Source organism: Dendropsophus ebraccatus, chromosome 11 (assembly GCF_027789765.1).
Source record: "Dendropsophus ebraccatus isolate aDenEbr1 chromosome 11, aDenEbr1.pat, whole genome shotgun sequence".
NCBI lineage: Eukaryota > Metazoa > Chordata > Amphibia > Anura > Hylidae > Dendropsophus > Dendropsophus ebraccatus.
The window spans coordinates 23,485,249-23,500,331 of record NC_091464.1 but is presented as its reverse complement, the minus strand read 5'-3'; positions in this window follow the sequence as shown (position 1 = coordinate 23,500,331).

Here is a 15,083-nt window from a genome sequence, read left to right as displayed (position 1 = left end):
TGAAGAGGGTCTTGGATACATATGCCTGATAAAGATGAGCGAACCTGGAGCATGCTCGAGTCGATCCGAACCCGAACTTTCGGCATTTGATTAGCGGTGGCTGCTGAAGTTGGATAAAGCCCTAAGGCTATGTGGAAATCATGGATATAGTCATTGGCTGTATCCATGTTTTCCAGACAACCTTAGAGCTTTATCCAACTTCAGCAGCCCCAGCTAATCAAATGCTGAACGTTCGGGTTCGGATCGACCCGAACCCGGTTCGGTCATCTCTAATGCCTGATAATCTTGTGTCTCGTAAAATATTAACAGCCATCTAATGCCCCCTCTTCATTCCTGACAGCTATTCGCAGACAAGGGCTGTGATCTCTGATCTCAGCTATTTCAGCTATTTTGACTGTTAAATGCTGCTGTCAATTCTAAAAATAAAAAATAAATTCCTGGCCTATCCAATAGAACTACTATAACTATGCACAAATTAAAAACAATAAAAAAAATCAGCTCGCCACTATTGCCAGTGTGACCGGATCAGCGGGATCTACTCCCCAAATGTAGAAATTATAGAAACAAATATCCAGCACTGCTAAAGCTTCTTAAAACTTGTACTTTTTATTCATATTCTTTAAAAATCTATACATCCAAGTTCCAACTGGAAGCTTTTTGAGGCTGCAGAGGTCGGTCCTGCGTCATACTCCCACCCATTCTCTAATCTGACTGATTGTCAGAAAAATCGAAACTTTAATGCAAATAGTTAACACTTTGTTTGCATTAAAGGATTTTCTGCAATGTATCGAAAGGGGAAGTTGGTTATTTAGACGTTCATGTTCCCTGATTTCTTCTACATTTCCTTATGTCAAGTCTAATAACAGAAGCTGTATATCGAGGTATGTATATAAGTGCTCACCCTTTTTTTTTTTAACCATAAATGAGCTTTTTCTTGATGGGGTTATGAGATGGTAATACCAGTGCATAGTGTTATTCATCGCAGCAGTATTCATTGCAGTTATTGTCCTATTGTGGGTACAGAGTCACTTTAAGGAAGCATAGATGTAACATGGCAGGATATAGTTCTGTCTCCACCCTGAAGTACTTCCTATTAGTATAATAAAATCTTTCATGTATGAAATCATTGTACGTACTTGTTGCTAGAAGTATATTGCGGCTTGTCTCTGCCAGTGCAGTACAGATGCCAGGTTGGCTATGCACATTGGGCATCATGCTCATAGGCTTTATCCACCTTTTGCATGTGTTTGGCCAGTATATTATCTGCAGCTGTGCAATGGCAGGTTTAGAATGATGTTTTTTTTTACGCCAATCCATTGGTTATATAAACACAGGAATCCATTTTTCAACACATTTAGTTTTTAATGAAATTTTTTTTTACAAATAAAAAAACAATCACAAGTAAAAATGGGGAAGGGAAGGGGAGAAAGAAAAAAAAAGGAGGGTGGATCTGAGGCAGAATATATCAGCTTTGTCAGTGTACCAGAACATTACATCAAACAACAAGTATGTGGGTCCCGGGCACAGCAGGAAAAACAAAAAATACAAAGTACACATGAAAACATAAATCGGAAGCTAACAAGAGACCTGACCAATGTGCCGACTGTCCCAAACCCAGCGATAGTAAAATAGTCACATTAGGCCTATAATAACCGTGGCCTATAAGTCCACCCCCAGTGCTGTAGCTGAAGTGCCACACCTGTCTGCAGCTCTGTACCTGGTAGGGACCTGACAGATTCCCTTTAACCCCTTAATGACCAGGGGCATACATTTACGCCCCCGCAAGCTGGGCCATAATGCCAAAGGGCGTAGGTACTCCGCGCTATGAAGCGAGCTCAGGAGCTGATTCCACTTGCTAGCAGGTGGGGAGCGGCTGCAACCAGCAGCCGGGCCCCCACCGTTAATGACGGGCAGCCGCCCACCATTAACCCCTTAAATGTTTTAAGTGTAAGTGACAGGAGCATCTTCTGTCACTTACCGATCGGCGCCCCCTCAGCGTGTCTGCAGGGGTCTGGATCGTATGGCCTGACTGCCGGAGGTATACTGCTTACCTCCGTGCAGTCTGATCTTCTGCCACAGACAGGCCTTATCAGGAGGTCACAGATACGCTGAGGCATAGCAGTGATCAGTGTATGAAATCTAATGTATTGATGTAATAGTTCCCTAAGGGATCTAAAAATGTTAAAAAATAAAATAAAATCAATAAAAGTTTTAAAAAAAATGCCCTATAACCCCTCCCCCAATAAAAGTGAAAATCACCCCCTTCCGATTTTATACATAAAACACATAAAAATATTAAGATTAATTAACATAATATACCATAGCATGCATAATCATCCGATCTATTAACATAAAACAATATTGTTCCCGCACAGTGAACAGCGTAGACAAAAAGCGGTAAAAAAACCGCATAGATAGCTTTTTTAAATTACATTTTATGTATTAAAAATGATCAATACGTCATCATGGCGCAAAAAATGACACCCCATACAACCTCGTAGGTGAAAAAATAAAAGCGCTATAAGAGTAACAATAGGGCCATTTTAAATATACCTATTTGCAGAAAAAAAAAGTTTTACTGCTAATAAAAATAGTAAAACATTAGAAAATGTAGTAAACCTGCATTAAGTACACATGGAACCCCCCAAAATTTGCTGAATCGCATTTTTCAACCCAAATTTCCCCCCATAAATGATATTTTGGGGGTTCCGTCATTCATTTTATGGTTGATTGAAAGAACGCATAACAAAGTACACCTGTTCCTGAAAAAAAACAAGACCTTAGATGGCCCTGTAGATGGAAAAATAAAAGAGTTATCGGTCTTAGAAGGCGAGGAGGAAAAAAATGAAAACGAAAAAGTGACAATTGGCGCGGTCCTTAAGGGGTTTAATATGTTGAAGGACTAAAGGTTCTGCAAATCAGAAAGAATAGAGGGATGTGTGAAGGGCCTAATCCGCCATTGGCTGCACATCTGCTGTTACGCTGGCTGATTAAAGCAAAAGGGCTGCACAAACAATCTCCGGCTTGGGCCAAGTAATGACGCCTTCCGTGTAATATCTTTGTTTTAGTGTTAAAGCCCTAGTGTTACATAAGTGGATATCATAGTGCAGGGAGGTGTTAATAGATTATTGATTTGTTTAATACAGCTTGGTGCGCAACTCGCTGCTTAACGGTTCCCACAATTTTACTGACACATGCGCCAAATTAGTAAATCTAGTGAAAAAAAACAGTTGGATAAAATCCAAACCAGAGGGAAAAGACTACAACAAAAGTAAATCTAGATTTTAGTCCTGTGCGAGGACATGTCACATAGCCGTCTGACCATCATGGGCAGCTTCATTGACTCATCAACCAAAGAGATATCACTGTTTTATGTAGTTATGATTCACATGAAAACACTGGAAAATCCCTTTAATAAAATTTGTAGACTTAAATCTCTCCCTCATGCATGTAATATTTCCTCTAACAGCTTGTGATGTCGGCGATACATGAATGCCCTAAACTGCTAATGTCAGCATCCGGAAAGCAGAACTTTATATGAGACTGGGATATCATTTCCTTTTGGCTACAAAATTTTAAGTTCAAGAAGTTAGCTTTTGGTTTGGCTGGTAGATAGATAGATAGATAGATAGATAGATAGATAGATAGATAGATAAATAGATAGATAGATAATAGATAGGAGATAGATAGATAGGAGATAGATAGATAGATAGATAGATAGATAGATAGATAGAAGATAGATAGATAGATAGATAGATAGATAGGAGATAGATAGATAGATAGATAGATAGATAGATAGATAGATAGGAGATAGATAGATAGATAGATAGATAGGAGATAGATAGATAGATAGGAGATAGATAGATAGGAGATAGATAGATAGATAGATAGATAGATAGATAGATAGATAGATAGATAGGAGATAGATAGATATTACAGATAGATAGATAGATAGATAGATAGATAGGAGATAGATAGATATTACAGATAGATAGATAGATAGATAGATAAATAATAGATAGATAGATAGATAGGAGATAGATATCTTTCAGTAAATTCAGCAGCACTCAGGAGAATAAGGGTGCCAGGCAAGGAACTCCAAACTCGAGCCCACTTGTAGATATATAAAGTAGATTGTCGGCACTCCGGATAACGTAAGAACAGTGCAAATTTATTCAAAGTTGTCACAGCATAACAGGAACGCCGCGGCCAGTGATTGACTGAGCGGTCTGACAGCTCAGTCAGGCCGCTCCGGAGCTGCTGCTGCGAGCGGAACCCGGGGAGGAAGACGGAGCGGAGGAGAAGCCCTGCAGGTAATGTATGCTGCAAGGGCTGCAAGGACATTGGTAACGATGTCCCTGCAGCCCTCGCTTAACGATCATCGGGGCCGTGGAATAGGCCCAGTAAACGAGCGGCGATCTAGCAGATTGTTGCTCGGCCCTTGGAATAGGGCCCTTAGGCTCGGTTCTCACCAGTGTTTAACCCTCCACCACAATTCCATCTCTCTTTTCTAGAACCTAGCGGATCCGTCCATGTCCCCATTAATTACTATGGGTTTTTATTGTGCTCTGTTTTGGTGCGTTTACACAGGCAGATTTATCTGACCGATTTTTTAAGCCAAAGCCAGGAACAGACCATAAGCATGGAACGGGTCATAAAGGAATGTAACGCCTGGAGTAGTGGATCCACTGAACCGTCACTAGCGATGGCACTAACCTCACCAGGGAGCGGAGTCTAAGGGGCCGCTGGTTTTCACCAGAGCCCGCCGCAAGGCAGGATGGACTTGCTGCGGCAGGCGACCCCCAGGTCGCTAACCCTGGCTTGGTTGCTAGTGACGGCAGGCGAGGCGTGGCAGGAGCAGTAGGCAGGAGATAGTGCCGGCAGAGGACTGCAGACGTGACCGCAGGTGGCGGACAGGACTCAGTAACAATGGGAAGGCAGAGGGCAAGGACTAGGGACAAGGACTGAAGACAGGAACAAGGGACAAGGACTAAGGTCAGGAACAACAGGGAGCTGGGCCAAACGCTATGGGAAGCATGTAGAGGCTCCAACACCTGGAAGGGGGCAGAGCTGGAACTTATAGGGGAGTGATAGACATATGGACCAATTAGGAGCGCACTGGCCCTTTAAATCTGAGACAGCCGGCGCGCGCGCGCCCTAGGAGGCGGGGACGCGCGCGCCGGCCGGCACAGACGGAGACAGGAGCGGAGGAGAGGTGAGGCGCCCCCAGGGGCCGAACTAGCAGCAGCGCCGGGTCCCTGCCCAAGGACCCCGGCGGCTGCATGGGGCAGGAGGAGGTCGCGGCGGCGGCCCGGAACACGGGCCGCCGCCGCGGCCGTGACAAGGAAATACTGAGATTTCTCTTCTTTTCAAATCCATTCCTGGCTTTGGCTTCCAAAATATGTCAAATAAATCTGCCTGTGTAAATGCACCATTTATCGTAGTTTTGCAGTTTGTAGTAGGGCGGGGCAATTAATCAAATTCATTCGCCCAGAATGCTCTGAGGTGCAGGGTGGGCGGCCGGTCGGCGCGGTACAGTGTCGGGCGGGCGGATCGGTGAGCTGCATGGCAGGTGGGCGGTACAGTGATGAGCGGGCAGAGCGGCGGGCATCCGGTCCAGAGAGATGCGCGCCGGCGGCCTCCAGTTGCTTGACAGAGCAGGCTGACCTGCCCCCCACCCCTTACACATGACGTTCTGCTCCCCTCCTGGCCAGACATGCAGGTCCCCGGTCTATGGAGGAGGCTGCAGGGACTGTAGAATACACTGCACCCCCCGATCCTGCTGTACAGCTCCAGGACCTGCAGCAACGCTATCACCTTATTCTACAGTCCCTGCAGCCTCCTCCAGGGACCGGGGACCTGCATGTCTGGCCGGGAGGGGAACGTGTGTGCGGAGGTGAGGAGAGGAGGAGGGCTATGTGCCCTTCTGCCTTTATCCCTAGCTGCCCCATTGACCCCCCAGCTGCCCAATTGACTCCCCTAACTGCCCAAATTCCCCTCTGTCACCCCCAGCTGCCCCAGTCCCCCTCAGTCACCCCGAGTCTGCCCCAGTCCCCCTCAGTCACCCCCAGTACCCCTTAGTCCCCCCCAGTCTGCCCCAGTTGCCTCGTCACCCCTCATATATAACTGTACTACTACTACTATACCCCTCATCTATACCTATACGACTACTACACCCCTCATCTATACCTGTACTACTACACCCTACCTAGATGGAGGCACAAAGAAGATCTCCTATACTATATGGGGGCACAGAATGGCACATATTTGGCAAAACTACATATATGGGGCACAGAGGGGGCTTTTCTACTACATAGGGGCACAGGGGGAGCACCCGAAAGCAATACAGTTGTTGTCTAAAAAAGAAAAAAAAAATCGAGATTTAAATCAAGAATCAACCAATATTTGTTTAAAAATCGACATTTTATTTTTGGGTTATAGTGCCCAGCCCTAGTCCGTTGTTTAACGGACTGCAAAAATGCAATGTTCTTGCTATGTTTAACAGCGTCTGTTGCAGGTTAAACTACTGGCTGCCAGGCTGCATTGAGCACGTTCCTGATACCACTGTATCGGCTGCAGGAACGTTCTTGTGGGCGCCGTCGGGTGTGCTTGCAAATCAATTAGCCATTCACTTCAATGTAATGTCGTTAACAGAACGGACGTTAACATAAAGCTGTGTGAACACAGCAAGCGGCATTGTATTGACTTCAATGCAATGCAGCCCCAGCAGTAAAGAACGGCCGCTGATTCTATTGCAATCAGCGTCTGTTCTTTAACTAAAAAGAAGGATGTGTAAACATAGCCTTAACATGCACAAAAACATTGCTTTTTGATCAGTTTTTTAATAATGCAGCGCAATGAAAAAACGTATGCACACAAATACATCTGTTATTTCATTTGTTTTTACCATTTAACGGACATTTAACAGACAGCAATAACTCAGTGTGAACCCAGCCTTATTCAGCTGCAATAACAGTTTCTGGTTTTTTTTTATTCTGGTAGAATTCTTTCTGTATAGCAACTTTTCTACCGAGAAAGGAAAATACATGCTAAAAAAAAACCTGCATTTTTTGTACATGTTGCACTAGTTGTACTATTTTTAAAGCTGCAAATCCACAAGCAGATAAGAAGCAAACCACAAAGGCACTTTTTATATCAAGACCTTACAGAGTATGGAAAGCAGTAACTCTCCGACACCAGAGACACTAAAGGCATTTCACAATTATTCACTGTGAAATAGGAGTGGTAGAGTTCTCCCTAGAATGTCATCACATTGTCAGATGATCGGCTGCCGTCTACTTCTTCACTTCACATTTCTGCTTTTCAGATCTCGGAGCATGAAGTTCAGATATGTCAAAAAAGTGCGATGAAGGTGAGTGTTATAGAGTGGACGTGCCTCCGCCGGGTGTATTATGATTTGTTGTTGAGCACTATTATATTTGTTGATTTCTTACTGTATCTATGCTAGTTGTGTATAGATTGTTGGTATTCCTTCCATATATGTGAGGTTTCCTCTGGCTTTTTTTTAATACAACCATAATAGGGTAATGAAAGTCTGTATCGTGACCACAACAATAGGGGAAATGATTATCCAGCATTAGTATAAGCAAAGCTTCATCTTTTTTATTTAAATCTAAGTAAAAGAGGTAAAAAAAAACCAGTATCTCTCATAGCGTGGTGGTTAAACAAAATGTTAAAGAATTTCAGGACCCTCCAATGGATCTTACTCATTTTGTTTAGCCAGCATGCCTTGGCTATGGATTAAAGTAAAAAACTTTTAGAGCCTTTGCTCTGCTGTTGGATAAACCAAGTCTAAGGGTATGTGCATACTACAGAATAGGCAAAGAATTGATGTTGTCAGTTCTTTTGGCGGATTGCAGAATGCACTTGAGAAATCCCATTGAACCAATGGGGCAGACGCAACTTCAAGCAGAATCCCCAGAGCAGATTCTGATTGAAATTCTTTGCCTATTCCGTAGTGTGCACATACCCTCACATGGCATATATCCAAAAGATTGCATATAGTGGAGTCAATACCAATGGTTGGATGAGTTGGTTCCTATTTGTATTGTTGCGGCATCCAGCACCCTGTGCTTCTACTCGTCTGATCTTAGAACATAAATAGGCACATTGTTGCCATTTTTTCCATGCACCTCTAATCTTACATTTTCCTGGTTTTTCACCACTGGATCTATCAAGAGGCACACACAAAAAACTTCTTTGCACTTCTTTTGAAGTTCGTAGTCATCCCCTAAAAAAATTAGATGTTACTTCAGTAAACAGCTTGCTCTGATTGCAGTTTTCACCTTTTTTTTCTACTCCCTTCCATTACTAAGATATGCTAAGATATATATTAAAATATACAAAAATTAAAGCCAAATTAAAGGGTTTGTCCGGCATTTGGTATTTTTTAATATATTGCCGCTGATGCATATAAACAATACACTTGTTATGCTTACCTCTTTACACTTCCCAGGTGTCCTCTTCTTGTGTTGCCGATGTCTCTTGCTGACTGCAGAGCCTCCACTCCCGAGATGAACTTGCCTTGGGAGTGACAGCCCGCTCAGTCAATCACTGGCCACAGGACTGTCCTGTCTCAGTCAGTGAGCCGGCTGTCACTCCCAAGGTAAGTTCATCTCGGTAGTGGAGGCTCGGCAGTTAGCGGGGGACACTGGCAACACCAGAAGAGGAAAACGGGGGAGCGCGGACAGGTAAGCATAAGATGTTTATTGTTTTAGATGCACCATCTGCAGTAAATAAAAGAATAATGAATGTCGGACTACCACTTTGAAGAGCAAGAGCTAAAGCAAGACAAGAGACACCAGATTTTTGAACAGCCGGTGCTACTGGTGGATCTGTAGAACGTCTAGTCTAAAACCCATGTTACATGGTTCAATCTTCACAGCAGGTTGGTGTTTGCTTGCTCCTTGTGGCCCCGCCCATTGCCAGCCCTATGACACGCCCCTGACAGCAAGTGAGTAAGAGCGGGGGGGCGCAGAGCTGGCCTAATGATCGATAGATTGTTTGGACAGCCCATAGAAGATAGCGGCGGTCTGCTTCCACCGCTCCTATTACATGGAGCGATGGCAGCATGTTGAAAGACAACCATCAGCTGTCATTGTGCATGTCGGCTGATCGTTGCCTTTTATTACACAAAGCAATTATTGTCCGTAATGGCCGATAATCAGCCAAATATGGCCGATAATTGCTTCATGTAAAAGGACGCTAAGCTAAGAATCATGCCCTTTTCATGCCCCCCCCCCCCCAATGAAACATATGTCCCGTTCAGGGATCCCACACCACTCAGCCTTTATTCCAGATATCACATGATTGTTCTGTCACTATATTATTTATCTCTAGGAAATACACTACTCACATATTAAATTCATATTAGTCACATACTGTATATATGAATGCAGTTACAATTGCATTAATGACTTTTCATAGAGATTTATTGTCTCGTCTAAACGCCTGTCATTTTAAAAAAAAAAATCATTGCTTGTTTTTCACTAAACAAGCGCTTAATTGATTAATCTGTATGTGTAAAAGCACCCTTAGAAGTACACAGATATTATACTGCAAAGGGCCCATTCCGGGGACAAGAATATATTAATACCATGTAATTTTCTGGATTTGGGTCTTACCCAGAGACAGGATGGATACATTTAGAACAGCCATATTGGCCCATAGGGGCCATTTTTCTCTTCCGTCATTGTGAAATCCCAGTAAAAGTATACAGGCACTCACTTATTCACTTTCTAATCATGCCAGCAAGAGCATGCATACCACTCCATTGGAAGTGAAGTGAACCCTCTCCCATCTCACTTTGGCTGTCCAAAGTTAATGATCTCATGAGAATGGAAGACCTTTTCCCTTAACGACTCTAATAATCTGTAATGGCACGCGACTGTATACGTTACTTCCTACCTGCTTTGGGTCGCACTGTGCTGCTATCATCTCCCTTTCTCTTAGCCTGCTTGTCCTCTGGCAGCTTCTTTTGCTCTGAGCTGGCCTCTTGGGAGATTGGGCTCCCTCTAGTGGCAGGCATGCACCTGTCCACCTGTATTTATAAGCTCAGCCCACAAGCTTTGGAGTCTTTTGGTATGTTCTCCTAAGGGTAAATATAGTCTCCACCTCCTTACCTCTTTGCTCATTTGTTGTTTGTCAGTCAGCAACCACATCTGTGCTCCTTTGCTATCCGCCACTTCCTTGCGATCTTCCAGCTATTTGAATCTCAGTCCACTCCCAGTTCCAGCTCAGCTTCAGTCTGAACTACGTCCTAACATTGCATCCTGCACTTCTACCACAGATGAAGAGTACCTAGTCCCAGACTCCAACACTCCTTCAGTCCTTCAGTCGGTGGTTACTGAGGTCCTTCCTTGTGGTGGGCGCTGGTCAAAACCAGGAGCTCCTCAGACTCTGCTCCTTGGAAAGGAACGCCAGCACTCCACGTTGATCCAGGAGATCCATCTCCTCGTGCTTGGACCATCCATTATATAATCACATCAAGGAATACACTGTGCTCCTCAGATCCTTCTCCACAGAGTAGTCCTCCCCCTTTTCCTCTCTGACCCTCCCCCATTTTCTTTCTCCCTTAACTCCCCTTTTTTTTTCTCCTTCTTCTCTTTCTCTCTCTCTCCTCCCTTCTCCTATCTTATGTTCTAGTTCCTCCCCACTCTTTTCCGCTTTCTTCTATTGAAGGATTCTTTTCCTTCCCTTTTCTGTTTATGACTTCTTGGTAAATGTTCCAAGAACTTTCGGGGGGTGGGGTGGGGGATTGTATTCCTCTCATTTACTTCGCTCAATTCCAACTGTCATTTCAAGTTACTTTTGACACATTGTCCGACATTTCAAAGTTACTAATCACACTGAGTCTCAATCCTACCATCATACAGCCTGGGTAGTGCGTGTCAGTGTGCTACATTCCCTGGCTGGCCGAAAAATCCAACTTTTTTGCATTGACTGGAGCAGACAGGTCAGATTTAATTTATAACCGGGGGGTGAAGCTTGTTAATGCACACTCCCCCTTCTGTATCTCGGGATCACAGCCGGTGTCAGGAGTGAGACCCAGTGTGATCAGTGACTTTTGTCAGCACCCTTGACAAAGCCATACTCGAAACTTGCTATTTAAGTGGGTGAGCTAGTACTTTATGCATTAGCCGATACTTTTGTACTTTACTTGTCAGATAAGATATCACACATACATCGGCAATTCATAGATTCTAATACCCTATAGATGGGGGTGGGTTTCTTATAAATGAATGTAGCACAGAAATATGTGGATCTAGTTTAGACTACTTTCTAGACTGTGGCCAACTGATAAATGTAGAAACAGAAGCGGATTGTCCCTTAAAGGGGTTGGCTACTTACTGACTGTTAGGGTCACGGCGGCGTCCCGTGCTCCGGACCGCCGCCGCACCCTCTCTCCTACATCTGCAGCAGCCGGTGTCCGCAGGCAGGGACCCGGCGCTGCTGTTGCTTCGGCCCCGGGGGGTGCCTCACCTCACCACGCTCCTGTCCGTCACTGTGCCGGCCGGCGCGCGCCCCCGCCTTCTAGGGCACGCGCGCGCCGGCTGTCTCAGATTTAAAGGGGCAGTGCGCTCCTACTTGGTCTGTTTGTCAATCACTCCCCTATAAGTTCCAGCCCTGCCCCCTTCCAGGTGTTGGAGCCTCTACATGCTTCCCATAGCGTTTGGCCCAGCTCCCTGTTGTTCCTGACCTTAGTCCTTGTCCCTTGTTCTTGCCCGCTGCCTTCCCATTGTTCCTGAGTCCTGTCCGCCACCTGCGAGCACGTCTACAGTCCTCTGCCTGCACTATCTCCTGCCTACTGCTCCTGCCACGCCTCGCCTGCCGTTGCTAGCAACCAAGCCAGGGGTAGCAACCTGGGGGTCGCCTGCCGCAGCAAGTCCATCCCGCCTTGCGGCGGGCTCTGGTGAAAACCAGCGGCCCCTTAGACTCCGCTCCCTGGTGAGGTTAGTGCTATCGCTAGTGACGGTCCAGTGGATCCACTACTTTAGGAGTTACACTGACAGCAGCTCATAGAGCTAAAATCAGACTGCCCTCCTCCAGGCTGTGCTGTCCTGCTCTGTGGTGAGTCTGTCCATAAGATGGCCGACATAGAGGAGCATGTGACCATGCCCCGCCCATTTACAGGCAAAATGTTAGACATTCGGGGGGCGGCCATCTTAATGACAGACTCACCACAGAGTAGGGCAGCACAGCCTGGAGGAGGGGAGTCTGATATCAGCTCTATGAGGTACACAGGAGCTTCTGTCAGTATATACAGTGAGTACACTTACTAATACTGTACACTGAACTATTTTACTATAAAGTGGCCATACCCTTTAACTTATGTGGAATGTCTGGAGATCTTAAATGAAGACAAGCTGTTACGTTTGGGAGTGAACTGAAACATTTGCCTACTGGGGTATTCATACGCTGCATTTCAATTTAAAATGACAGTACCTTGGAGCTTACATACTGTAATACACAGCAACATTAATTTATAATCCAATGGCTGCCTTATCAGCACCCACATTGTTAGGGAAGGAAATGACGTGCAACTCTCCCGACGCACTGGTACTCGGATCCTCCATGGCCATAACCAGCAATAGTAACAGACATACACATTGTGACTACCTATAAAGATGCATAGTACTGATGTTGCCCTTGGCAAGTAGCCACTAAAGAAAGGTTCTGGCAAAAGTAAGCCACCATAGTCCAGATACTCGAACAATGGAGCCATATATTATATTATAAGGGCTGTAGGTGCTATAGCTGGTGCAACCTGCCAACAACTCTAGGTGGGACAAGCTGTGGTAGGGGGTAGCCTCATTCAGTTCTATAGCAGCATAGAAGGTTTGTGCCAAAGCCAGAAGCCATCTTGGTCATGACCTGACATCCATATAGTTGAAACAGTCAGTATTTATCCTTTATGTTGCTGACACAGACCAATTGGTACAGATCATTTTCACACTATAGAATTAGGGCGGAATATTAAGCGGAGTCTGTGCCGCAGACTCCCTAGGGCTGCATCCAACTTTGTCAACCATCGGTAGTCAAATACTTGAATCATGCTGATCTCTAATGACAATGTGTGACTAAAGCTCAGCTCCCATTCAAGTAAATGACAGCTTTGCAACACAGCCCGACCTTTAGAGAGTGATTAGAGACAACTGCTCCTGTGTAGTGTGGGTGCTGAACAGCTTATTGGTGGGGCTACCGGGTGTCGACACCCCGACGATCAGAGATGGATGACCAGTGCGGATGAAATGTACTCTGGGCCCCGGCCTGTCCACCCAACCTGCCCCCCCCCCGGTCAATCCACCCAAACCGCCCACATTATAATCCAATACTGCCCCCCCACCCCCCCACGCTGTCCCCAATAAACACTGCCTGCCTCCCCTCCCTGCTGGCCCCAATAAACACTGCCTGCCTCCCCTCCCTGCTGGCCCCAATAAACATAATGTTTGGTCCCTTGCTGCTACCCCCAGTAAGCATTGTCCACCCCACCTCCGCTCCCCCAATAAACATATTGCCACTTGTTCACCCGCTGTTGCCCCCAAAAAACATATTGCCACCTGGTTTCCTGCTGTTGCCCCCCCTTCCCGCCCCCAAGGTCACAGCTGCACAGAGGTTGTCAGGAGAGGAGGGGGCTGATCTTATAGGGGAGGTCCGAGCAGCACAGAGGATCTCAGGAGAGGAGGGCGCTGATCTTATAGGGGGGGGGGGGGGTCACAGCAGCACAGAGGATGTCAGGAGAGGAGGGTGCTGATCTATAGGAGAGGTCCGAGCAGCACAGAGGATCTCAGGAGAGGAGGGTGCTAATCCTATAGGAGAGGTCCCAACAGCACAGAGGATGTTAGGAGAGGAAGGTGCTGATCTTATAGGGGAGGTCACTGCAGCACAGAGGATGTCAGGAGAGGAGGGTGCTGATCTTATAGGGGAGGTCACAGCAGCACAGAGGATCTCAGGAGAGGAGGGTGCTGATCTTATAGGGGAGGTCACAGCAGCACAGAGGATCTCAGGAGAGGAGGGTGCTGATCTATAGGAGAGGTCCGAGCAGCACAGAGGATGTCAGGAGAGGAGGGCGCTGATCTTATAGGGGAGGTCACAGGGTCCCATCAGCACAGAGGATGTCAGGAGAAGAGGGTGCTGATCTATAGGGGAAGTCACAGCAGCACAGAGGATGTCATCTGGCCCCCTCTATAGCTGGCCCCCTCTTCCCCCTTATAGATGGTCCCCTCTTCTCCCCTTATAGATGGCCCCCTCTTATAGATGGTCCCCCTCTTCCCCCCTCATAGCTGGCCCCCTCATAGATGGTCCCCATCTTCCCTCTCCCCCCCTTTATAGATGGTCCCCCTCCCCCCTCCCCTGTGCACAGCAGATAACACACACACACAAAAAGAAAAACACAACACAACTCACCTGCCATCCGTTCCCCCGTCGAGCCTCTCGCCTCCTGGTCTGTCCCCGGCAGAGAGCTCCCCGTGGGTCGGAAGTCACAGCCACAAGTGCACGGGGAGCTCTCTGATGCGCGCGCTGCTTGGGATAGGACGGAACACCCCCGGCAGTCGCGCATCAGCCGGGGAACGCCGGACTCTTGTGACCGCAAGCAAAACAATGCTTGCGGTCACAAGAGAGTGCAGTGGCGGATCATAATGTGGGCGGCGTGGCATGGGCCCCCCTGGAGCCTCGGGCCCCGGGCGGCCGTCCAAACCGCCCACATTATAATCCGCCACTGTGGATGACCTATCCTGTGGATAGCTCATCAGTCTGTTTTTCCCAAAATATTCCTTTAATTTTTTCATACATTTATGCCTATTAATATTTGCATGCACTTAAGAAATGATATTTGTATATAGTAAATGTATAAAAATTATGGGAAATCTGTTTAAAAAAATGTTTATATCTTGTCATACTTTGCAGATTGTATGGTCTACTATGTTACAGCCGGTATTTCGGTAACAGTATTATGGCTGGCAGCAACAGTGGCATATTGGTGCCTGACTAAAAGGAAAGATGGGGGTAAGTCTATATAATCAGAGTCCGTTTCCCTAGAAAGTTTAGATATTAGAGTATGT